General features: G+C 36.5%; 1 pseudogene; it reads right to left on the reverse strand.

Moving 5' to 3' along the window:
• Positions 1-17251: 17251 nt before the first annotated feature.
• On the reverse strand, positions 17252-18180 carry LOC101280067 (claudin domain-containing protein 1-like; annotated as a pseudogene).
• Positions 18181-27594: the final 9414 nt, after the last annotated feature.

Genomic DNA, 27594 nt, shown 5'->3' on the forward strand with positions numbered 1-27594 from the left:
AAAGAATTAGAACAAAAAATTTTACAGTTTTTATGGAAACGCAAAAGACCCCGAATAGCCAAAGCAATCTTGAGAAAGAAAAACAGAGCTGGAGGAATCAGGCTCCTGGACTTCAGACTATACAACAAAGCTACAGTAATCAAGACAGTATGGAACTGGCACAAAAAAAGAAATATAGATCAATGGAACAGGATAGAAAGCCCAGAGATAAACCCACACACCTATAGTCACCTAATCTATGAGAAAGGAGGCAAGAATATACAATGGAGAAAAGACAGCCTCTTCAATAAGTGGTGCTGAGAAAACTGGACAGCTACATGTAAAAGAATGGAATTAGAACACTCCCTAACACCATACACAAAAATAAACTCCAAATGGATTAAAGACCTAAATGAAAGACCAGACACTATAAAACTCTTAGAGGAACACATAGGCATAACACTCTTTGACATGAATCACAGCAAGTTCTTTTATGACCCACCTCCTAGAGTAATGGATATAAAAACAAAAATAAGCAAATGGAAAAAAAGAGAAAAAACAAAACAAAAACAAATAAAAATAAGCAAATGGGACCTAATTAAAATTAAAAGCTTTTGCGCAGAAAAGGAAACCATAAACAAGACAAAAAGACAACCCTCAGAATGGGAGAAAATATTTGCAAACAAAGAAATGGACAAAGGATTAATCTCCAAAATATACAAACAGCTCATGCAACTCAATATCAAAAAAACAAACAACACAATCAAAAAATAGGTGGAAGACCTAAGTAGACATTTCATCAAAGAAGACATACAGATGGCCAAGAGAAACATGAAAAGATGCTCAACATCACTAATTATTAGAGAAATGCAAATCAAAACCACAATGAGGTATCACCTCACACAAGTCAGAATGGCCATCATCAAAATATCTATAAACAATAAATGCTGGAGAGGGTTCAGAGAAAAAGGAACACTCTTGCTTTGTTGGTGGGAATGTAAATTGGTACAGCCACTGTGGAGAACAGTATGAGGTTCCTTAAAAAAACTAAAAATAGAACAACCACATGACCCAGCAATCCCACTATTGGGCATATACCCTGAGAACACCATAACTCAGAAAAGTCACATGTACCCCAATGCTCATTGCAGCACTATTTACAATAGCCAGGACATGGAAACAACCTAAATGTCCGTCGACAGAGGAATGGATAAAGAAGATGTGGTACACACATATAATGGAATATTACTCAGCCATAAAAAGAAATGAAACTGGGTCACTTGTAGTGAGGTGGATGGACCTAGAGTCTGTCATACAGAGTGAAGTAAGTCAGAAAGAGAAAAACAAATACCGTATGCTAACACATATATATGGAATCTAAAAAAAAAAAAAATGTTCTGAAGGACCTAGGGGCAGGGCAGGAATAAAGATACAGTCATAGAGAATGGACGTGAGGACACGGGGAGGGGGAAGGGTAAGCTGGGACGGAGTGAGACAATGGCATGGACTTTTATATACTACCAAATGTTAAATCGATAGCTAGTGGGAAGCAGCCGCATAGCACAGGGAGATCAGCTCCGTGCTTTGTGACCACCTAGAGGGGTGGGTTAGAGAGGTTGGGAGGCAGATGCAAGAGGGAGGAGATATGGGGATATATGTATATGTATAGCTGATTCACTTTGTTATAAAGCAGAAACTAACACACCATTGTAAAGCAATTAAACTCAATAAAGATGTTAAAAAAATAGTGTTAAAAAAATCTAAGACCACAGGTCTCAAATACCAAAAGAAACCCAAAAAACAAAAACCAGAGAATATACGTGATCTATGATAAATATAATCAGGAAAGTTGAATAAGAGTTGCCGAGCAAGGGATATTTAGAGATTGAATGCAAATGTAAGTGAACTAATAAGACAACTTTTCGGAAAAGTTAACTTTTCTATACATGGAAAATGTATAGAAATGGTTGTAATGCTATGATCGATTTTTATTTTCTCCAAACACATGTTTGTAGATTTTCAATATTTCCTGAGTGATTTTCCCTCTCTAAATCTACACTCAAAACTTGCCATGAAGAAAGACTAGGCAGTAAAAATAATTCTTTGCCCGAAAGATGCTTCTTAGTAAAGTGGAAGAGTAAACTTCTTACTAGATGGTTCCATTAATATATGTCTTACGATGGCCTATGTTATCACAGCTTTAAAATCACTGTTAATTTAGAGCATCCAAAATATATTACTGCTGTTTTTTATGGAGCCAAATTATAGCTATACCCAACTATTGTAACATTAATAACACAGTCTAATGCACCTTCATACTTATAAAGTCATATTGTGTTCAACTTCAAAATAATAAATCGCATCAGAATATGAATATCATTTACTCCTTACAAATGAAAATATGTGATTTATATTGCCATGCTTTGAATATATGGGCAGGAATCTTCTGTCAATCATCAATAAGCTATATTATTTAAGAGCTTTCTTATGGCAAATAATCTGAAAACGATTTGCTATTTTGGTTTTCCTATACAATGAAAACTTTGTATAGGAAATACAACCTATATTACACCAATGTATCCATATTCTGGTATAACAGGCTTTATCTGTTGATTGCTTGATATTTGGAGTGTATATGCCTCATAATAATTGTCATTTCAATAGTATACTGAAAACTTCAGAAAAAATAAAATAGAAGACTAGTGAACCTAGGAGTAAATCACACTAACTGGTTAAGTTCTTTATAAGCTTCCCAGGCTTTCACATGCTAGGTCATTTGTTCATTTACATTTGGAAACAGTGAACTATATGGCTTCTGGGCCAAATCTGATGCATCACCTGTTTTTGTAAATAAAGTTTTGTTGGAACATCGCTGTGCCCATTTGGTGACATTTTTATGTATGGCTGCTTTCTCACTACAATGGTAGAGTTGAGTAGTTGTGACAGAGACATATGGCCTTCAGAGTCTAAATTATTTACTCTCCACCCTTTTATAGAAAGTATTTGCTGACTCCCTATATAGAGGTTCTTGGGAATAAAGTCTACATTTTTTTCAGTGATAATTTTTTTAGGAATTTTTTTCTTAATTCCGGGAACAGAAGAAAGCAGTCATTGCCTTTCTATTTAATAAACATATTTTGGACAAGAAGACATTATTCCTCTCCTAGATAGTAGGGTGATAACTGGTTCTTTACCAGTTTTTATTATGTATCTGACATTATACCAAGATATTTGCATGGATTAATTCTCACATTTTTGATTAGAGATTGACATTATTAGGTAAAATTATTGTATTGATGGACCCAAGTATTGCCTCCTTTTCTGCTTTAACTTTGTAGTTTCCATCTATTTTGACTCTGGGCTAACCCTGTGAATTGCTTTAGCGAAGTAACATTTGGCTAATTATGTCCTCATGCTCTTAAAACCCTGCCATTAGCATGAGGACTAATCCAGGCTGAGAGACCATGTGCAGCAGAGCTGAATAACCCAACTAAAACTCTCCTAGACCAGCCAATCCTCAGCTAACCTGCCAGCTGAGAGTACATCCTGAATAAGTCATGCTGAGATCAGTCAAGTCCAGCACAGAACATCAGACCAGCCCAGACAACACACAGAGTCATGAGAAATAATAAATGATTATTGTTTTATGCTGCTAAGTTTTCGGGTTTTGTTACACAGCAAGAACTAACTGATGCGGTATTGTTTTATATCCCACTTTCCAGACAAGTAAACTGAGGCAGCATTAGGTTACCTAATTTGATTAAGAATGTACAGATAGTTAGTGGAGAAGGCAGGATTAGTAACCAGTAATCAAATTCCAGAGCCTTTAAGAACCATTAAGATCCAGGTAAGCAGGGCTATATCTGAAATGGCCGGGTGTGAGGACTCCTTCCTATTTCTTACTGGCAAAATGTGTTTGGAGAAGATTAGACAGCATCCTATTACCCCCTCATCTGTGAGAGGCAGTAGCGCAGGGACTAGACAAGTAATAGCATTGTCTGACTGAGAGGCTGACTGACAAAGCAGTATGTTCCATCTTTGCAGTAGTAATAAACTTCCTGAAACAGTCCGTAAAGCTCAGTAGCCAAAGGGGACAAGTAGATGAGCCGCCTGGAGATGCAGCAGATGTCCAAGAGAGGTGCTGGAGCTAATAAATCAGAAGTAGACACTTGGTGCTGAGAAACTTACACAGATAGTTTTCTGAACAGAAATTCGCCAACAAATTTCACAAATATTTCGAGTAAAAACACATACCTTAATACACGCAATATGAAATAATAGGCAGGAGACAGAGTACAGAAAGATTTCCTTACTATTTTCTTTATGATTGCCAGGGCATGTTTTCATTGCCTATGTGAAGTAAAGTTTTCTTTGTGTTTTTGTTTTTGGTATATTGGAAATTCTGTGGAAAGTGGGTACAATGGTGGGGAATGAGAAGAGAGGTTCAAACTGCAGAAACAGAGGGGAGAAAACAATAAACAAAGCTAAAGAAACATCCGTGGCCTACTTCCTAAGTAGAATCAAACAATGAACCTTGCACAGTGTAGTTACTTCTTTGTGGATCTAACAGGAAGTTAAAACCTAGATTTTGTTTACATTTAACAATATCTGATGAAAATAAGTAATTTATTTTTTTTAATATTTATTTATTTAATTTATTTATTTGGCTGTGCCGGGTCTTAGATGCAGCACGCAGGATCTTTTAGTTGTGGTATGCGAGATCTAGTTCCCTGACCAGGGATTGAACCCAGGCCTCCTGCATTGGGAGTGTGGAGTCTTAGCCACTAGACCGCCAGGGGAGTCCCAGAACTAATTTATTTTTAGGAGTGAAAAATAAAAGAAAATTTTAAAATGGAGGCACTTCAAATGTCCACTGACTAAAAACTGAATAAATAAAAAAGTGTGATATTTGTACAATGGAATAATATTCAGCAGTGAAAATAAAGTTAACTCTATCATCTAGATGAATGTCACAAGTTATATTAAGTAAACATAGTAGACAGCAAAATGAATGAATTTATAAAATTCATTTATAAACAAGTTAATAAACACATAAAATTAAATTTTGTTGATTAGGGATACAGACATAGGTGATAAAGCTATCAAAAAAAAAAAAAAAAAGGAATGGGCTACCTCTGGATGTGGAATAAAGGAGTTGCTATTTGGGAGAGGCACTGGTGGCTTTCGAAAGCAGTGATGATTAATTTCTATTGGGGGAAAAATGTACCCATGTTTATGTTTAAGTACTATGTATACCTTACATATAAGCTACATATAGTGGAGAATCCACATATAATAACTCTATGATAGTGTTCCCTCAACAGATTGATTAGTACATTTATTTCCATAATAAACTGAAATTTTCCTTAGTTCATATAAAATAGTGTCACTGACCTTCTTATGTGAGTGACAATGGAAGTAAGGCACTTCATACATTTTAAGAAATTACCTATAAAAACAATCTTTGGTCCACAAATACTAAACTGAAGGTACGTTAGGATATAAGTCCATTTTGATTCTTGCATATCAAGCACATCATAATAATTTAGTTTTCTTTGAGACATCTTGAAAATGAAAGTGACAGAATATTGAATTAAAAAGAGCAAAGACCATGAGACAGTCCATTAGCAGATTCAGTATGCATAAAAAAATGGAAATGCTTCCAGTAAAATAGCTGGGTTTTACATCCTAATAAACTTATGACCAGGGTCCTTCATTGCCTTCAAAAACTGCAAAACTCTGTCTCCCTGGGCAGTGGAGGGTCCAGCTCTGAGGATCACTGGGAGGTGACAGAAATAGCTGCACAAATAATGGAGTTTGTACTTGCTCCCAAACTGCTAAAAACACTGGATATGGATTAAATTTTCATGATAAATTTTCCTCCCCTTTTTTCCTGTGTCTTTTTGGTCTTTATTGTTCTTCTTTCAAAAGCATAAAGAAAAGATCACATATACATACTCCCATACTCCCGCATGTGAGGAAACTGTGCAAAAGTACTGGCACATTCAGAGATGAGCACAGGTCTTGTCAGGCACTGGAAGTTGAACCAGACTGCTTGATAAATCTGATAGAAACGCGTCCTTGCCCGCAATGCAATTTCTGTGGAATTTGTGACTGCTTTCTGGAAAAGTCCAGTGTCTTTTGAGAGGAGAGGAGATCTCTCTAATAAGAAAGACTCAGTTGGGATAGGCTGAGGACCAAAAGGCTGGGGCCAGGATTCTGAGAGCCCCAAGCATTCCACACTGTCTTAAAATTCCTTCCAGCTTCAATTTTGAAATCAGAAGGTGGAGGAGAAAAGGGTACTTTGGAGGGCAGAAGGGTAGTTTATGATGTTTCTCTTTGGATGGATTACCTGTTCTCTGCTACAGCAACTGAGAGAGACGGCAAGGTTACAAGGAACATAAAGCGAAGGAGAGCACTGGCATTTCCTGAATTCTACACAGGTCCTGCAGCTTTGATACATGACCGCCCTGCCTGCACAAGGCCATCAGTTCTCTGTGCAGTACCACGGGGAGTGGAATATGCAATTTGTATGATTATAGTTATCATTATTACATCAAGCTGAACAACATTTTCAGCTCTGTGAACTAGAGGGAGGAGAAACACCAGAGGGGTTGGATTCAGACTGACAAAGGAGTGGAGAGGGAGAGGTTTGGAAATTCCTTTTATTCTCTTTTCTGCTGGTTTCCAATTCTTGACAATGGAGTGCCTATCTGGGCCATAATCTAATAGATTCTGATTCAGTGTCAAGCGGGCCAAGGAATCTACTTTTTATAAGCACCCCCAGGTGATGCTGAGGACATTTTTTAAATGGTACAAGACTGGATATATCATGAGACTAAATCCCCCGAAAACATCTATCTGTTTACTCTGAGAAGCCTGAGGTATATTGGTTAAACCTTTGGCTTTTGTGAGATGATTGGTTATAAGCTCCTTGAGTGACAGGACTTTGCTTGGTTCCCCTGCCCCTAGAAGAGTGTTTAACATAAGGTAGGCATCAATCAATAAACATAAGATTTAATGAATGAGGATATGCATACTCTGAGTCAACATTATGGTTACACTTTAGATGCTCTTGGACATTAGCTTCTCCATGTGGCACCTATTTGGGAAGCTGGAGGAACAATGTATTCCTGTAATGTCATGATAAATGTTTAAAGGAGACTCAAGCCTTAACCTAAATTTCTCACTCATTTGCTCGATGGTCTTAGATTGTGGTTTAAGAAAACGTAGTATAGATTTATTTAACGGTGCATTTCCTAGTAGTAAAATAAAGCCCCTGCTTCTCTCTTTAGAGCACAGATCCTATTGATAGTGGCTTTATGACATATCTTCCCCAGTAACTGGGGCTAAATTTTAGTGTAGGACATGAGTTTTAGATCAAAACAATCTGTCCTCTGTGCATTGCTGAGTTTTCCTGTTCTATAAGAAGAATGAATATTATTAGTAAAATGGAGATTGCAATTAAATTTTGGAAAATAACAATCTCTGAATTGGTAAAAGACAAAGAACACTATAAATATTTAAACTTTTGGACTTGGGCTGAGTCAGTTTAAGCTGACTACCCTCAGTACGGGAATAGTCTTTCCTAAGCCACTGACTTGCATGTCAGCATGTCATGTCTTTTTTTGTTTTTCCCAGTAACATTTTAAGCAGTCCTATTGAGGACTCCAGAGGGAGTATTAAGATATATGTATAATGGGGAATGTCAACAACAACAACAAAAATATGTCATTTGAAAACATCTGCCATATGATTTTGAAAATTCAAATGAAACAAACCTCTAAAAACATTATAACCTTAGGTAACTTGAAAATACATAATTTGAACTTGTTTTGCTGGATAAATGAATGGAGATGAATTAATTTCAAAATTGAATTTTCTTATTTAGGTAGATGAATTCAAAGGACAAAATTTAACTAGAATATTGACATTATGGAAATGCTAATGATATGTGCTACAAGCTTAGAAGAACATCCAAACAGTCATAGCACAGTCAATTATGTAAAAGTCGAAAGCTGCAGCCACAGTGCCAGAAGAGATTTAACGTAAATTTTATTTAAAAATTTTTTTGTACATAATATATATATATATATAAAAAATATCAAATTGTAATTGATTCATGGATAATAATTCAAAGAAAGGATGTAGGGCCTTGAGCTTCTTACAGAGGGACATTTTAATTGCTAATAACATAGAGGCATTAGGGAGGGTAAATATAGTTTTGCTCCACTTATAACTGTATTTGAATGAAATGCTAGAGGAAGTTCACTGACATTTTTAATTGTTTGGTTTTTGCCTTTTGATGTTTTGTTGATTTGTTTGTTTTCTTTGTCTACTTCCTAGAAAACCACTAAAGCTGGTATTTGTTCTAGTGTGGGGAGACCAGGCTTCTCCCAGTTGGGACAATCTGAAATGTGTGTTCTTTGTGAATAATCAAGCCTAACATTGTGCTGAATAGTCAGTGAGTCTTTGATGGTGCCTTGCTCAGTTTCTTAGCAAAAACTGAAAATGTTTCAATCCATGGAATGAAATGTTAATTTAAATTGTTTCCCAGGAGATGAAAATACCTTCTTCCTATATAGTTTGTAACAGTGGTTGTCCTTTGATAGATGGAATTGTAGCTACATTGTTTTCCTTCCTTTACATTTTTCCACACATATGTACACATGCACATACATATTTCTCTGTAATTAATATATATTTCCCTTTTAAAAAGAAATAGCTTTTAAATTTTTATTGGAGTAGAGTTGATTTACAATGTTGTGTTAGTTTCAGGTGTACAGCAAAGTGAATTATATATATATATTCTTTATTAGATTCTTTTTCCATATAGATTATTACAGAATGTTGAATATAGTTCCCTGTGCTATATGGTAGGTCCTTGCAGTTTATCTATTTTATATATAGTAGTGCATATATATTAATCCCAATCTCCTAATTTATCACCTCCCCCACCACATTTCCCCTTTGGTAACTATAAGTTTTTTTTTGAGATCTGTGAGTCTGTTTCTGTTTTGTAAATAAGTTCATTTGTGTCATTTTTTTAGAGTCCACATATAAGTGATATCATATGATATTTGTCTTTGACTTACTTCACTTAGTATGATAATCTCTAGGTCCATCCATGTTGCTGCAAATGGCATTATTTCATTCTTTTTATGACTGAATAATATTCCATTGCATATATGTACCACATCTTCTTTATCCATTCCTCTGTTGATGAATATTTAGATTGTTTCCAAGGAAATAACTTTTTTTTAAAAGCAAAAGAATGAGAAATAATCTCATTATACAGAATGATATGATAAAATGGCTTTCATTAAAACAGTATTCTATCTAGATATGTTGTGAATATTCTTGGCAACTTTTATTGAAATAAAAGTTTATTCATGTATTTAAGAAATACTTATTTAGCTTCTACCAAGTGCCAGGTACTGGTTCGAAGTGCTGGGATATAAGCAATGAACAAAGGGAAGTTCCTGATGTCATGGAGCTCATGTTGTCATGGATGATAGACAATAAATTATGTAATATGTTCAGGGATGACAAATGCTATGAAAAAAATCTAAGAAAATAGGGTGAGGAGATGGAGAGTGATATAGAAGGTGCTATTTTGTATAGGTTGGGCAGGGAGTAATGAAAGTATCTGAATAGATACAGGGACATTTCAGCAGAAACCTACTTAAAGTGGGTGAGCTAAGGAAATATCTCTGAGAAGAACTTCATAGGCAGAGGACGTGTAAGTCCAGAGGCACTGAGTGGAAGCGTGCTTGGCATTTTTAAGATCAAGGAGGCCAAGGTGGATGGGGTGGACTTTGAGAAGGAAAGTAGCACAGAATACAAAGTCAAACAGGGTGGTAGAAGGTCAGATTATACGGAGGTCTGATGGCCATCGTGTTCTGAGTGAGATGAAAAGTTGTTGGAGGTTTTGAGCAGAGATGATGTTCTGTTTCATAATTAACAGGATCATGCTGGCTACTGTGTGGACAGTAGGTGATAGCACAAAAGAAGTGGAAGCCAAGAAGCCAATATGGAGCCAATGAGCAGTTCAGGTGAGGGATGATCTCACTTTCTGGGTTTCTGGCTGAGTAGTTCTTGGGTACATAGAAGTCCTCAGCTTTTCTGAATGTTTTATGTCTCATGAGATTTCTTCTGTGGCCTGAATGGAAGTCTCATTTGGTTACTATCCAAAGCAACTATGAACAAAGCTGCCTACCCTGGCTTGAAATTATCTCCAACTTATTGCCTATGATGGGAAAAAACATTATAAAATTTGACAAAAAATAATTTTTCAATTTTATTTCCATCATTTTGCATATAATTCAGCCTTATCAAAGAATCATTTAGAGAGAAAGAATATTAGCATTTAAATGATTTACGTTAAAGTCTATTATACCTATTTAGGTCTAAGATTGATTTTTATTCTTATGATGTGGGAGAGAAGAGAACAAAAGGTCTTAGGTTATGAATTTGGAATTGTTGAATCTTTTCTCTGCAGGAGGTGGTGTTACTTATATGCAAGGGTCAGGTGAGTCCAGAAAACTAATGCAGAAAGAAGGACTTAGCCTCCAGAAAAATTTATATCTAATTTTGAATCTCTCATGGCAGCATTAAAAAAGAGAAATGAAAACAAAGAGTGGAAAAGGGGAAATTAGATAGCAGAGTAGATTGTTTACTTTCCTTTGCCTCCTGGATTTTCATTCTTTTCTTTTATCTCTGCAGCCTTGAGGATTTATTGGCACCCATTTCATTTGTCTTTCTCCAGGTTTAAAATTGGGGTGATAAGATGGAATATTACCTGTGTGCTTCAGAACATCCATGAGTGACATGTGATAGTTGCCTGGGAAACTAGAGATGAAATTTTATAGGCCTTTGAAATGCTTTACATTTGAGAATTAAGCTCAGCTGAAGTTTAAACAGCATACTGACAGTGAGTATTGATCTCTCACATTATCTGTTAGGATATTTGAGGTGCAGATAACAGAAAAACCCCAACTCCAAGGGGTTTAACCAACAAAGAAATGTATTATCTAATATAACTGGAAGTACAGAGGTAGAATGAGCTCCAAGTGTGTTGTAATGAGAAGCCTAATCTAATCGAGGATCCAGCTCCTTTTCGTCTTTCTCCTCTGTTGTACTCAGCTACCTCCTAGGGCTGGTTGTCCTTATGGTTTCAAGATGGCTGCCAGTGACATCCTGAGCAACATTAATTCTTATTAACTGCCAGCAGGAGAGGAGAGGGGAGCTTTCTCCCTTAAACCTAGAAAATAGTCCTTTTCTTCAATCTGATTGGGAAAACTTAATTCACATGTCTACCTCTAGACTAAGGAAGGCCATGATCTAACTGGCACAAATAAATCAAAATCCTCCTTGAGGACTAGATGTATTGTGAATCTCTGGATTAAAAGGGCTTCTACTAGGAAGAAAAAAGGGGGGAATTGGGAATTAGGCATTGTATATATCATACAATGGAGAGGCAAGAGTTAACAACACATTCTACACTGGAAAAAACTTTCAAGGAATGGAATCTGCCCCAAATTTTGTTATTCTGTCCCTTGTCATCAACACCGTGGACATGTATCTCCCTCACTAAGGATGAAAAGAGAAGGGGAGGGAGTTCTGGTGAGTCCAAAGTTTCTCCTTTCTACAGTATTTTGAAGCACTTCATTAAAGAACTTAGCAATAGTTATTTTAAAACATAAGTGGTTCTAAGGCCTTTGTTCAGCGTCCAAAACTTAAAATCAGTGAATACTTGTGATGTTATAATAGTGGTTTGTTGCTTATAATTTCCTGTATTCTGAATTCTTTAAGATACCGGTAATAATTTCTTTCAGCATCTTTATTAGCTGTATCTATAGATATAAATATTAGTAAGCAATTAAACAAGGCTTTTGAGACATTTTCCCTTTTATTTTGGAATCATGAAATTTTCTTTGTTAAAAATAATTTTAGCATATTAGAACCCAACCATGCAACAGCAGATATATGACAAACTTGCTTTTTTGCAATTTATTTATAAATAATTTATTTATGTATTAATTTTCTATTGCTGTGTAAAAATTACTGTAAACTTAGTGGCTTAAAGAAATGCAAATTTATTATCTTACAGTTCCTGTACGTCAAAAGTCTGGGCACAGTGTAGCTAAGGTTCTCTGCTCAGGGTTTCACACAGTTATAATCAAGGCTGCCACCAAGTGTTGGTCACACTGTCATCCTCGTCTGAGGCTCCATGTCCTCTTTCAAGCTCATTAAGCCTGTTGGCAGAATTCAGTTCCTTGTAGTTGTAGGAATGTCCCCATTTTAAAATAATGTTGCCAGGGATCCCTCTTGGCTCTTAGAGGTCACTCACAGTCCTTTATTAGTGTTTCCTTTTTTCCAGACCAACAGGAACATGTCCGACTTTGAGTCTCTGATTTCCTATGTCTCTAGACACAGATCTAAGGGTGCATGTGATTAGGTCAGGCCCACCTGATAATCTATTTTAAAGTCAGTTGACTGGGGATTGTAATTTGATGTGCAAAATCCCTTCACAGTAGCACCTAGAATTGACGACCTGGGAGAAAGTATGTGCACACCAGGGAGCTTCCAAACGTAAAGACTGGGCTTCCATCTCTCAGTGGAAGATCCAAATATTGTTTGCTGGGGTCTCATGTGTTGGACACTAAATACTTCAGAAGAACTATTCTTCTCTCTCTCTCCTCTCCTTTCCCTCTAGCTAGATACAAATCAGTTGAATTTCTCCCCTACAGGAAGAAATATATAAAGAATTACCTCTGTAGGTTGCAAGGGCAGGATGAGAAGGAAGATGAAGATAATGAAAAACTAGTATTATGTCTGAAGAAAATAGGGGAAAATATAATTGAGGAGAAGATGTGAGAAGGAACAAAGAACAACCCAAAAAGCAGGCATCCGTGAGAGAGAGTTGGTGTCAGGGTTCTATGGGTTTGAGATAAATTTAGAACAAAAGAAATCATTATATGAGTATGAAAAGATGGAAAAAACAAGGCAGAGACATTAGAGTGCAAAGTAATAATAATAATGATGGCATTTGCGGCCATGGATTTGCTTTGAACAAGGCACTCTGCTTCTTTTTCCTAAATAATTTCCTGTGGTGAAGGAAGGCTGATGGCAGCAAATATTTGTGTATATATCTTGATCTTGTTAACAGTATTTCTCAACACTCACTTTGTTATGGTCTGGCTGCTGCTTTGAGGAGCCAGACAAAACAGATAATATTACACTTAATAAACACATATGAAGGCCAAAAACATAGCTACAAATGAAAGAAGTTTAAAATAACCCAAGGTGGTCTTGTAGTCTCCTTGCAACAAACTGTTTGGACAAGAAAATGAGAATATATATAACCCAGTGTGTTGTTTTCTCCTTTTTCTTTTTCAAAATATTAACAAGGATGAATATAATTTGAAAACAACTTCATAAATCCATTTTCCCCAGAGCACCGTAAAGAAATATTCCATGTGAGTACCAACTGATTCCTAGTTACTAAATCAGAAGTGATCAAATAAAGTTAATGATAGAGGGTTGGCTAAGCTGAGACTTTCAGTAGCATGTTTGTGTGTGAGTGTGTGTGTGTGTGTGTGTGTGTGTGTGTGTGTGTGTGTAAAATCCAGTACAGATGTATTGCAAATATCTATCCTTTAAGCATGCCGTATGCATCTCTTTTAAAATAAATCGTGAACTATTGCAGAATTAGTTTCATTTTAAGAAGAAGCAACATATATCACAAATGCAGGAGACTTCGTTTTGGCTTCTGACTTTTTGATGCTCCTGAATCTTCAGGTTCTTAGCTCCATAAAAGAAGGGCCTAGGCAGAGGTTGAGAGTTCCTATGACACCATCAGTCAGTAGCAAACAAGTGAGTATGCCAGGCTGCTCCTAATGTCCTCTATGAAGATTCACTTTTCTCTTTGACTGGACATTGTTGCCATGGGGTTATGCAGTTGACTCATTTTCATTTTATTGGGGGAATTGTGAGAGTGCTATAAAGAAGGGAGATGAATTGGAGGAAACAGCTCTCTCTTTCCTTCTCTGCCAACAAGCTTTAGAGCATAGCAGAGGGATGGTTCAGAATCCAACATACTTGTGACTCTGATGCCCATTCTAATTAGATGACTACTTGTTTGGGCTTTGTAAGACATCTCCCACAAGAATGAAGAGGAGTTTTTCTGAGAATAGAGGCAGAGATATATTTGCAGGGTTGTTAATAACAGCTGCCAAAGACAGCAATGATGCCAAGATTATTAGCCTAAAAGGAAGACACAGTTTAGGATAATTTTTTGGAATTAATTTACTAACCAAATCACCAACATTGACCTCAGGTATGTGCACCTACTTTTCCCCCTGGCTTCTAGATCTGACTCCTTGTGTATGAGTTACCGTTCATGGATTACCAGGCATCATTTTTCTCATCAAGTATTTAGATTAAAGAAATGCCAGTGTTCCATTCCCCATATTTCTCAGGTTTAAGTGTTTGTTACTAAAGTACCAGAAAGCAATGACACTTTGTGGCTTTTGGGATACATATGGCTTTTCAAAATGCAGTTCATGAAAGCTTCCAATTTCTGAAGGAGTGATATTTTTCATCACAGGGGATCAGTAGTCCTATGATTCTTTGGTTCAGGAAAGCTTGCCATATCATTTTGCAAATTATGACTACAAAATACTGAAGGCAATCTTGTCAAGAGGATGTGTTCTTTCTGTTACTTGAACTTTATTTTGGTTGGGTCTCAGCTCTAATGAAGACTGGCCTGGGTGATTCTGGTTTGAAAAGGTCACAGGTATACCAAAGTCTATATAAGTATTTTCATCTTATTATGTCTCTACCACACAGCTGCTATTGAATTTTCCTGGGAGAATATACTAGGAGGGCCAAGATCCTTGTACCAGATTATTGATAGCAGCTCTTAATATATGTAGCTCTTGGGGAAAGAAAGTGATTTAATTCATAGTAGTATTCACTAATGCATAAGTAGAATCAAAATTAGCTGCTTATAATTTGTTAAGAAATCAGAATTTCACTTGGGAGTAAAAATTACTTCAAATATAAAATAATAATGCTATCATTATGCATTCTTTTTTGAAAATTTGTGAACATTAATGACTTGATGTTTCTGGAGAAAGTTCTTATGAGTGACATTTTTGTTTGTTGCTTTGTCTTCATTTGACAAACCAAGTTGCTAAGTCCATATTAATGGGTTAAACTGATTTCTTTAATTACATTTGGAATGCAAGAGTAAATTAAGAATTTATTAAATTAATTGGGTTATTTTATTCAAATGCTTCCAGGGTGATTATCATGATACCTAAGTAATCGGACTCAATCTAAATAAATTAATTGAATAAAATATTAGCCTAGTTTGTGCCTTAATGGAATCATTTCATTAATACTGTCAGGAATGAGGAGAAAAGTTTCCAGGCATTTTAAAGAGCACAGCAGCATAAATGTGGTCAATACATTATAGCTGGCAGTGGAGTTTACCAAGTTAAGGAAACTATATTACTGATTAGAAAAGGCCTGATGATATTACTCCTCCATTTTACTGAGAAATTTAAGTCTCCCCACAAGCCTCCCCACAAGCCTCCCCATACTCATCATCCAACTTTTTCATTTCTAAAACCACTCGATAGCTTCTCCCTCTTTTCCATTTTACAGTCTCTGAGAAAGAAAGAATCTTTTTTAACCAAGGCTGATCCTTCCGCTTGTGCTCTAATCCTACTCATTGTTCTGTCTTCTCTAGGGCTTTGATTTATCAAATATGTCCTGTAAAATTATTTATCTATCTACATATATTTCTTTAATTTTTCATTTACAACTACTTTCTTTCCCTCTGCCTGAAAATATACTTGGGATAAGCAACACACAACCCCCTGAGAAAAATAAACAAAAATACAAACACACTTCTCTGATTATTGCTGCCCCCAAACTTCTTACTGTTTTGTCACTTTCTTTCCATTTTCTTTCAGCAATCTTAGAAAATGAATTTACCCTTGGTGCCTTATCTTCCATATAGTTGACTTATTTTATATACTTAGGATTCTGTACCTAATGAAACTGGGGTCTCAAAGATCACTAAACAATTTTAACTAACACATTTATTTCATTCCTCTTCTATTCTGATTTCCAAGGTTGAAGTTTTTCTTGAAATATTTTCCTGGCCAGTGTTCATCATTTGCCTCCTAAATTTCTTTTTTTTCCTCTCTCTTCTATTTTTTATTTTTTAATAAAGATTTAGGATTTTGTAAGAAATTACTGTTACATTTTTAAAAAATCTGTCAAGTACTGCAGTAATGGAATAAATAAATAAGATTTTTAAAGTTCAGTGTTTATAGACATATGTATAAAATAATGACTGAGTTAGAAGACATTAAATAATTTTGATACACACCAGGAAGGGATTAGGCAAGGAAAGGCACATCATTTCATCACAAGAAATAAAGACCATAGTTGGAAGTTAATGACCAGCCAAAGCTTTAGGTCTTGTGGTAGTTTTCATAGCTCCAGGGGGTCATTATGGTGAAACCTTCTTTATGGTACTTAGCTGAAATAAATAGATGGCAGTTGGAGAATTTTACTCTGGGACCCCAATGTGGTGTTAAAAAGAAAGCACTGTTTTAATAAGCCTGGTGTATGAGGAGGGAAGGAAAAAAAATCCAAAATGGTTTGGTGATACTGAAAGTCCTATTGACATATTAAGGAGAGTTAAAAAAAAAAAAAGTAAAGTAAGGTTAATCCTCTTGTCTTGCTGAACTGGAATTCGTGCAGTTACAAAGTTAAAATTCCATGTAAACACTTCCTTTCTTGTAAACAGACACAGTATAGGTAAACAACCGCGATATTTCACCTCAGATGAAGCTATATGCCAATATTTTGGGAAAAAGATCTTAGTTAATTTCCTTATTTTTAGATAGCCTAAGTCCTTGAAAATAGCACTAATACCTCTGGCTGACAGGCTATCTACAACAGCAAAGTGAATAGAAGTTTTGACGATGATAAGAGGTTTCCCAAAGAAACTAGAGTTTCCAGTTAAACACATACAGTTACTACACTGAGAAGTCCAACAGACATCAGAAGAACTTGCTTTGGGTCAACCCCTTACTACCAATTTTCTTTGACAAATTTGTGCCAAGAGTCTACCCATTTTTTTCTGTCTGGACTCTGAACCTAGATTAGTTTGTCTGATAAATGGGCTCACTCAGGTTCCATATAAATTTTAGCAGTATTAAGAAACCATCTGTGTGAATAAATAAAATGAATTTTCAGGATGAAATGATACACACACACACACACACACACACACACACACACCACACACACCACAAAGTTAAAAACAATTGGGGGGGAGATAAGGGAAAATATTAATGTAAAAAAATCATAAAAGTGACAATTGTAAAGCAAGCAGATTCCCACTCATGCCACACGATATGCCTTCATTAAGGTGTACTCTTTCCAGTTGGTATGAGGGGCCCAGACGAAGAGAGCAGAAGCCATGAACTGTAAGGGAGCTGAGACGCAAGCCAGGCAAAAGGACCATCTGAATTTGCCAGACACATTCTCAGGCAGCTCTAATTTCTGGTGGAGTAGTTCAGTTCCAGGAATGTAGAAACTCACTGAGCCCAGGGTACACAGACCCACAAGGAGATGGAGAATGCCTGTGGCAATGGTGGGGGTACAAGCTTCAGCGGATACAAGCACAAAGTCCAGTCAAAGCCTCAGAGCACATCAAACCTAGACTAACAAAAGGTGAAAGGAACTGGCAGCGCCAAAGAGGTCCGAAGAAGATCAATCCCACCGTTCTAGTTTCCAGGATCAACAAATTTCTCCATGAACTGCTCATTTAGCATGAAACTCATGCATTTTGTGACCATATCAAATGACTCTGTCATTTCAGGTGGGCTGTACTAGTATGTATTTTGGGGTATAGTGATACACCGTCTCCACAATCCCACTGTGCCATTATATCGGAAAAGTTCATCATTATGTCTTTTCATCTGCCTCATCACTAGCAAAGTCATTTCAGATGCTTTTGTTCAAATCACTGGAATTTTCTTGAACTGGACTTCGATACTCATACCAGAAGTCTGTGCCAATTGCGGCTGCCGTATAGATGGTAGAAGTGGGGCTAAGCACACAAGCAATTACAAATGCTGTAGCAAAATGGTTATCCATTGTGGCATTCAGACTGCTGGCCCATCCTCCTGCTTCACAAACTTCACCCTCAGGCTCAAACCGCAGCACCCTGCTCTCCCCGTGCCCCCTCTGGCACACTTCCCTGCAGAGCCCACCCCCTGCACTCCAGCACCTCTGCCTTGGTCCTCACCCTGGCTGGGCCTGACCCAGGACTGCCTCCTAAATTTCTTTATTTTATTTTATTTTATTTTATTCTATTCTGTTCTATTTTTTTAAAACATCTTTATTGATGTAAAATTGCTTTACAATGTTGTGTTAGTTTCTGCTGTATAACAAAGTGAATCAGTTATACACATACATATGTCCCCATATCTCTTCCCTCTTGCGACTCCCTCCCTCCCACTCTCCCTATCCCACCCCTCTAGGTGGTCACAAAGCACTGAGCTGCCTCCCTGAACTATGCAGCTGCTTCCCACTAGCTATTTTACATTTGGTAGTGTATATATGTCCATGCCACTCTCTCACTTCATCCCACCTTACCCTTCCCCCTCCCCATGCCCTCAAGTCCATTCTCTACATTTGTATCTTTATTCCTGTCCTACCCCTAGGTTCATCAGAACCTTTTTTTTTTTTTCAGATTTCATATATATGTGTTAGCATACGGTATTTAAATGTTGGAGAGGGTGTGGAGAAAAGGGAACCCTCTTGCACTGTTGGTGGGAATGTAATTGACACAGACACTATGGAGAATAGTATGGAGGTTCCTTAAAAAACTGAAAATAGAACTACCATACGACCCAGCAATCCCACTACTGGGCATATAGCCTGCGAAAACCATAATTCAAAAAGAGACATGTACCACAATGTTCATTGCAGCACTATTTACAATAGCCAGGACATGGAAGCAACCTAAGTGTCCATCGACAGATGAATGGATAAAGATGTAGCACATATATACAATGGAACATTACTCAGCCATAAAAAGAAACAAAATTGACCACCTAAATTTCTGAATTCACTATTTCTTCCCTCTTACTTTCCTTTTCCACTCACTTTTACTAACTTTCAAAGCCCTGGCTTTACCTGCTAGCCAAATTCAGGAATTAAATGAAAGTCCTGACTTTGTTTCGCTTCACTATTCTCTACATTTATTTTCTTGGTGACCATATGTGTTTTCTTAATCACAAGATCATTTCTATTCTATTGAGTCCCAAGTCTATTTACTGATGATCTAACTTATTCCTAGGATGCTAACCTTCAATTTTAGATAGGAATAACTGGCTAACACCACAATTTCAAAAATCTAAAATTTAAATCGATTGACAATATCTAAACTTAAACTTTTTAATTTTTTTTTTTTTTTTTGCGGTACTCGGGCCTCTCACTGCTGTGGCCTCTCCCATTGCGGAGCACAGGCTCCGGACGCGCAGGCTCAGAGGCCATGGCTCACGGACCCAGCCGCTCCGCGGCATGTGGGATCCTCCCGGACCGGGGCACGAACCCGTGTCCCCTGCATCGGCAGGCGGACTCTCAACCACTGTGCAACCAGGGAAGCCCAAACTTTTTAATTTTTTTAAACCTTTTTTTTTTTTTTTTACCCCCAATCAACATTCCCAAGATACAAACTTGAAATCTTGGTGACAAAGTTCGCTTCTTCTTTCCTCTAACCTTACACATCTACTTAGATATCCTGTCCATAGATGAATTCTCCTAAGTGTTTCATTTATATTGTCCTTTCTTTCCATGATTATAGCCAACATTTGAGTTCAGGATTTTGTTACCTCCTAATATATTGCCTTATTTAATATGACACTTTTCCCATAGGGTACCCTCATTCAATGTCTTGTTTACAAGATTGGTATATACTAATAGCCTCTCCTTCCCACTGCTTTATCTCTAAATCCCATGAGATGATGGTGCCTTTCCCTACTGTTCTTCTGACACTTCTCTCTCAATAAATGCTTTTTCATTCCTATAGTACAGTTTGAAAATATCACGTTTTTGCCAAGAAGACTTTATACATTTTTGATTTGTAACCCAATTGAAGAAAAATTCTTACCCTTACATTTATTTGCCATAATCATCAAAGCCACCAACATCATATCTGAAACCAAAACAACTTCTAAACTATAATTTTTTTCTACTTTATAGATACCTGCTCATTTAATTGTCAACAAATCTATGAAATAAATATTTATATTTCCCCTTGTTAAATGGTGGAGCTGTAACTCAGAAAGTTAGCTACTCAAGACACAAAAATGTATCCTTCAGGGTAGGGAGCATAACAGACCATGGCTCCAGCTGCTGGGCTCTGAAATCCATCACCATTGTGCACCAAAGTCACAGTTCCTAAGGGCTATTCCTAGTCAGTGACTGGGAGATACAGGACTCTTCTAACAAACAACTTTGGCTCAAAGACTCCCTACCAATTTTGTAGAAATTTCCTGAGCTACACTGCAGTCCTTCCTTCCTTCTCTTTCTCTTTAAAAGGTGGCAGGCCTAAATCGTAGTCTGACAACTTTCTTGATCTTCTCTGGCTATCTCCCATTTTCCCTCATAGGCATTTACTTCAATCAGCTGTTGTATGGCTAAATCTGTCTTGGTATGTGCTTCTCAGAAGACCCAGACTAACACAGTCACACTACTACTTAGAAGGTGAGCTAAAATTCGTACTCTAGCTAGGTATCTAGTTCCAAACCCAGTATACTTAGCCACTAATACATGGTCTCCATCCACATTTACAGATTTTTACCCATCTTTAGTCCACCACTCTCCATCCAAACCAGGCTACTATCCATTTCCATTTCATTGCTTTCCATTTTGAATGCCTTCCAGTCTCCCTCTCAACATATAAGTTACTTTTCAAGGTCTATTTCAAATATAACCTATCCTTTGAAGCTTTTTTAAAAAATCATTTGCCCTAAATTGAATTCTCTTTTCAGTATCATCACTACCTGTGCTTCTTTTATTAGTTTAGGGAATATTTTAACATTTTGTGTAAAATGGGGCCAAAATATGTGTTAGCTACATTCTCATTTCTGCAGTTGACTTCCTATGTGACTTTAATTATGGGTCCGTGGGACATGGTGCCTTATATGCCTCACTTTCTTCTACCTTACAGTAAGCAGATATAAATAGAAACAATTTCCAAGCTACAAAAATAATCTTCATAGTGCTGAGATCTCATGAGACTCGAAAATATCTATTATAACATTTGTTTTAAAATAATGGCTTTTATTCATTAGGATTTCTATAGCAACAATGAAATAACTTGCATGATATTACCAATTATAAGATTCCTAAGAGTAGCTATTTTTTTTCCATTGATGATCTCTCTCTCTCTCTTTCTTTCTAGAAGAAGAAATACCATATGCATCCATTTTTCTTTTCCTATATTCAGTTGACAGGAATATGAAGAACACAATATTTCCTTCAAACATAGTTACAAAGATAAGTTGATTCTTCGAAAAGTAATTTAGATCTAGACATTAAGCATCTATAGCTGTTAACATCACAAAAAGAAAGATGACTAGATGTTATCTCTCTTGACAGAGAGATATAATACATACAGCTATGGAATAATCTTTTCAAAAAATAAAATGTAGGAGAAACTTAATTTAGAAGACATCTTTAGATCCAAATGCAAATTTAATTATATGACTAATGAACATGTCAAGTGACACTACAGGGATGCAATCAGCACCTATGTTCTTTTTTCCAACATTTAAATTGTGAGTGAGAAAAATAAAATTGAAGGGGATCCTTATAGATTAAAGAAGATTTAAACAACATATCAACTATTTGCAATGTGTGGTCCTTATTTTGATCCTGATTCAAACAAGTGTTAATAAAAATAACATATATGAGACAATTGGAACTTTGAACATTTAAGCAGGTATTCAAGGCTGTTAAGGAGCTATTGTAAGTATTTAGGTAATAACGGTTTTTAGGTTTTTATTTTTTTAAAGAGACATTCTTTAGAGATACATACTAATATATTTATTGTTGATGGACTATGGATACATAGGGCTTTATTGTGGATTCTGGCTATTTTCTATGTTTGAATATCTATAATAAACAGCCTAGTACAATTAATATAAGATAAAGAGAGTGGCTGATTGCATAAGCAACAAAGGCTAACTACCCTTTTTGCTGACTCTCTCATAGTCAATTTTTGATCCTCTGTATTAGTCTGCAATACAGATTTGTCTGTGTTAGTTCCTACCACAGTGATGAGGCCTCAGAGAATAGTCGTAAGCATTAAATCACAAGTTCCTGCTTGATCAGACATAAAGTAATATTATTAAGTGAAAATGAGGATTAGAACAGCCACGAGGTTCAGAATACACCTGTATTTTGCCAAAACTTTTTTTTTTTTTTTTGCGGTACGCGGGCCTCTCACTGTTGTGGCCTCTCCCGTTGCGGAGCACAGGCTCCGGACGTGCAGGCTTCAGACCCGCAGGCTTAGCGGCCATGGCTCACGGGCCTAGTCGGGGCACGAACCCGCGTCCCCTGCATCGGCAGGCGAACTCCCAACCACTGCGCCACCAGGGAAGCCCTGTCAAAACATTTTATTCCTAGATGGAATAGTGAAATTACTGTCATAAAGATTTTTTTTAACGAACAAAGAATCAATATAAATATACTAGATGATTTTACGAAATAGTATCAAGACTGATATATGCCCACCTTTACCACAGGGATAAAACTGCTAAACAGACCAGGATACCTGTGATAACAGCCAAAACAGCCCATTTCTATTAAATAAGGCCAGGATTATACTGAGCAATTTTTGCTGTTTGTCTCTTGTATTTCAGACTTGAGGCAGACCATTTTTGTTATTATATTGTCAAGTGTTTGGATGCACAGGGCATAGCTTGTTTATCATTGCATCTCTCCACCAGCACAATTTTGTAACGTATAATTGGCACTTAATAAATATTTATTAAATAAATAAATAGATAAATAAATTCATGTGACTTTTACCTTATATTACATTCATTACATTTTATATTAGCGTCCTTCTGAGGGATTCAGGATTCTAAATAATGAGCCATTAATTAAATGCAATAGTTTCATCAGTTTTATATTGATAATCATTAGCTTCGGTGTCAAGGGTACATTTTCTAAGTAGATCTGCATACACCAAGGCTGTAGCCTATCAGGAGTGTATAGCATCACATAGTGTAGAAAACAGAGTGTGGGTTTAAATCCCAGCTCAAGATAATCTTTACCACACTGACCTATTTGCTCGTTCCCAATGGTCACAGCTTTTTGTCTTCCATGTCTTTACCTATACTGTTCCCTCTGCCCTGAATGCTCTTTTTCCTTGTTTGGCTAACTGTTACTTTTCCTTGAAGGCTCAACTCAGTCCATGCCTCCTGGCCTGGATGAGATAATGCCTTTTTTCTGTACTAAGAGACACATCAGGTTTGCCACCATAGAGCTTATAGCCCTGCAACATAATCATCCATTTATTTGTTTCTCCCCCAGCCCTGGTTGCTACTCGACTCCATCTTACCCCAGAACACACACACACACACACACACACACACACACACACTCTCTCTCTAAAAAAATATCTAAGGATAAGAACTATGCCTACCTCTTTGTATCTTCAGTGCCTAGAATAATGGATGACACTCAACTGATGCTCAGTATATCTTCACAGTTGTTGACATGACTTAAAATTAAATAATTGTATGAAGTTGTTGTTAAACTTTTGTCTCCCATTTAAGTGGAAAATTTTTCTTTGTCCTGAGATAAAACAAACATATACCTCAAAGTGATATGACTTCTATTGGTAATAAAAGGAGAGTCACCTTCACAACCAATTTGACATCACAATTACCTGGTATGATTTAGGGAGCATCAAAAGGACCTAGCCTTCCTACTCATAAATAATATTATGGCTGTGACACAATGCCTGAAATAACCATAATCATTCACTCCTATAGTTTAAGTAATAAGTGCTGCTGTTACAGTAAAAAAGTTAACTTACAGAGGAAACTTCTTTGATAGTTCACCGGGCAGTATGGCATTTAAGTAATGAACATAAGTCAGATAAATTTGAAAAGAGGAAATGAATTCCAAATACATAGAGAATGGTTCTATGGTAACCCAAGAGCATCATGAGGACACAACTCTAATAAGTTGTTCCTGGATTATAGTAGGTACTAAATATAAACTCACCATTTTCCCCTAGTACCAGTTCTGAATAGAACCCTCTTAGTGATGCTACTGACTGGAGATGGACAGTAGGTCATTCAAGAACTTCCTAAAATTCCATCAATCACATACAACTTTACTAATTTTGCCATATCCGATAAAGCAATATGGACACTTCTTTGGCACCAAGAGAGTGATACACTGAAGTGCAGAGTAACTTCAGGAAGCCTCAGGTAGGAGAAGGGAATGAACCAATGTACTCTAGCAATTTAAAAAGTCTGTTTTTTAAATTTTAAATAATCAGTTTTGTTATTTGTATGAGCTTGCATCTAATATCATCACTGTTACAAAAAGAAACATATTCAAGAGCATAATCTCAAATTAGAGCTGGACAAATGGGAGCTACTATTCTAAAGCTTAAAGCTCTCTTAAATCATAATATCAGAGCCTCCAAATTTGAAATCTCCATGGTTTGTTGAGTCTGGTCTATCGAGCTCAGTTTTGGCCCGGTTCCCACACATCACAGCTTCCTTTAGCGTTTCAATTTTGCAACATGTGGTTCATGCTTCTTTTCACCTCTGCATAAAATGAGCTAGCCTATCATTTTAACTGTTTATCCCTCAGGGTATTTTTGTCACTCAGTAAATATTATTTAAAGCTAAAGATGATAGTTTTCAAACATCTATCTGTAGAATATAACATACATTGGTCATTTGGATAAATATCAAAGCTGATTTTTTTAATATTCTTTTTGAGTTTCTCTTAAAGTGGAAAGGAAAATTGAGTTCAGCCATCTTTCCATATTCAACTCTTGTTCTTTCTCACCTTTCTCATGCCTCTTGTAATAATCTGTCCTGTTTTGTCTTTAGGTTTTTTCTTTTATCTTTTTCCCTCACCTTGTACTTTCCTGGGTGTCTCCTGTTTACACATTTTCTCAACTGAATCCATCACTACCGCAGAAAGTAAATTCTTTTTAAAATACTAGAATTTTGCAAGGAATTTTTTTTACAATTTTTTATGAAAACATCATGATATTTGTGGGAAAAATTTAATACAGTAAATTGGGTAGAGCAAGTCTACTGAATAAGAACAAATAAAACATTAGACTACTTCAGCTTGGAAACACAGAGTTTAAACAGTGACCTGTATTCATTTCATAAATATTGATTACCTTTTATATTTCAGATCCTGTATAGATTTTGATATAGGACAGTGAACAAAAGAAATACAATTCCTGCTCTCATGGAGCTTGTATTCAAGTATCATTAAAAAGTATGATGATATTTCTGGTCATAGGTTTAGAGGGTGTGAAATGTATATAATTGGGAATAGGGGTATTTGAGAAGAAAACAATACAAAATTCGAAATACAAAGTTGGATATATAAATATTTATTTAAAACTAGAAAAAATTCACAAAATTAAAAAAATTTAAAGCTGATACATGCCACAGGCATTATAAAATTCAGGAAAATAATAACACTTCTACTAATAAACTGACATACAACTATGACACTTTTTTTCCCTAAAATTTTGGCTGTATACTTTTTATAGCCTCTTCATACATTAATGATTTTATACCATTTTCTGTAGAGAGTATAGAAGAAAACTCAGGCTCTTGTCTAGAATGACAGAAATAAGTTTGTTTTATTATTGATAGTTCAGAAAAGTTTCAGTTTTACAACTCACTGAGAAATGTAATGCTAAGGTGCAGTTTATTACAAAAGGATGCAAAATACATGATTCTTTACACACTGACATACTCCATGTTACAACTACAGGTTTGTTCTCTAAAAATTTAGGAATTCTAATCACTTCTATGTAATCAAATGAAAAGAGCTATTTATTGTGCATTTATAGTAATAGATATTGTATTATTGGGTATATGTGCAGTAATAAAAAGAAGTTTTTCACTGAATAAGCATGAGGGAGCACTGAGTCTTCTACTTAAATGTTTACATATCTGATGATTGGGAGAAGTTCTCACATACCACATCCAAAACCTATTTCTCTTCCATAGCCCACATATTTCTAGTGCTTGGTACTGTAGGACTCATTCATCTCACAGCCTGACTCCTAACCATGCACCACGCATGACCACGGCATAACCATGCATGACTCATGTGCTTTAGCACCATGGGAGGCTAACACTAACTCAACCCTTCATGGAAGGGAATGTGAACCACATACATAAATCTCATTAAGCCCAAATTAAATGTATCTCCAGTGAAATTTCCACTTAGTTGAATTTACCCTTAATTGGATTCCGGGACATGAGGGGAAGTGTGCTCAAAGGAAAGTCAGAGTGGAAAGAGGCAGTTGTCTTATACAATTGTGGCTAGAATCTACTTCTGCATATTTTACAAAAGCATTGCTAGAGCTGAGCTTTGGAAGAAGCTTGAGCAAGTGAGAGGCTCTGGAGTTTCAGCTACATTAGATGTACTGTAAATCTGTTTCTGTGGTCACGAATGAATTGAACAAAGCTGTTTTATTTTTCCAGAGCTGACATTTCCAGAGATACAGCATTAATCTTACCTATCCAAGGTAAACTCAGTCATATCAAGTTTAACACTTAGTATCATTCAGTTAACTTAGCATTTTCCTGGGTGGAGCTCTCTGGAAGTGATTATATATGACTTTTGCATTAGAGGAACATGGATCCAGAATTGTCCTCTATCCACACTACCCTCCACTGACAGTACCATCCCGCTTGGTTCCCATTGTCATATACTTGCACCCATTGTTGCTACATGTGGTGTCCAAGTTTGTTCTACATCCAGTCTCTGAATCTGCTCTGAACCTGGTGGCTCTCTTTCAGCCACTTTCAAGGTTCTCTCAAATGTTATAGATACAATTCAGTTGTTTCCCTTCCCCACAATGGGTGGTGCTGACAATAACATGCTGCCTGTGACCCCACTCACCATTCCCATCTCTCAGCACTTGCAATTCCACTACTTTATCAACTCAGTTGAAGAGGAATATGTCTAAGAAGCTAGTAGTCTTTCCGGTCTTTGCTCTGAGATGCTTTCTGTGCTCTTGGATTCCCTTTAACCTCTTAGAGTTTCTAATACATTTGCTCCTCTAAGTCTTGGCCTGGAAATTTGGACACTGGGTCCCCATCTCAGCTTAGTTTTATTATTCAAATCAACCTTCTTTCATAGGCAAGTCAAACTTTTATCTCCTTCTAGGATAGATCTAATTCTTAGGATGCATCCTACGTTCTTTCCGATTCTGTCTATGTCTAATAGTCAAGATTTAAGAAATTAAAAATCAGGTTTTTTTCTGTGAAGCATCTACTT

Source organism: Orcinus orca, chromosome 5, assembly GCF_937001465.1.
Source record: "Orcinus orca chromosome 5, mOrcOrc1.1, whole genome shotgun sequence".
Classification (NCBI taxonomy): Eukaryota; Metazoa; Chordata; class Mammalia; order Artiodactyla; family Delphinidae; genus Orcinus; species Orcinus orca.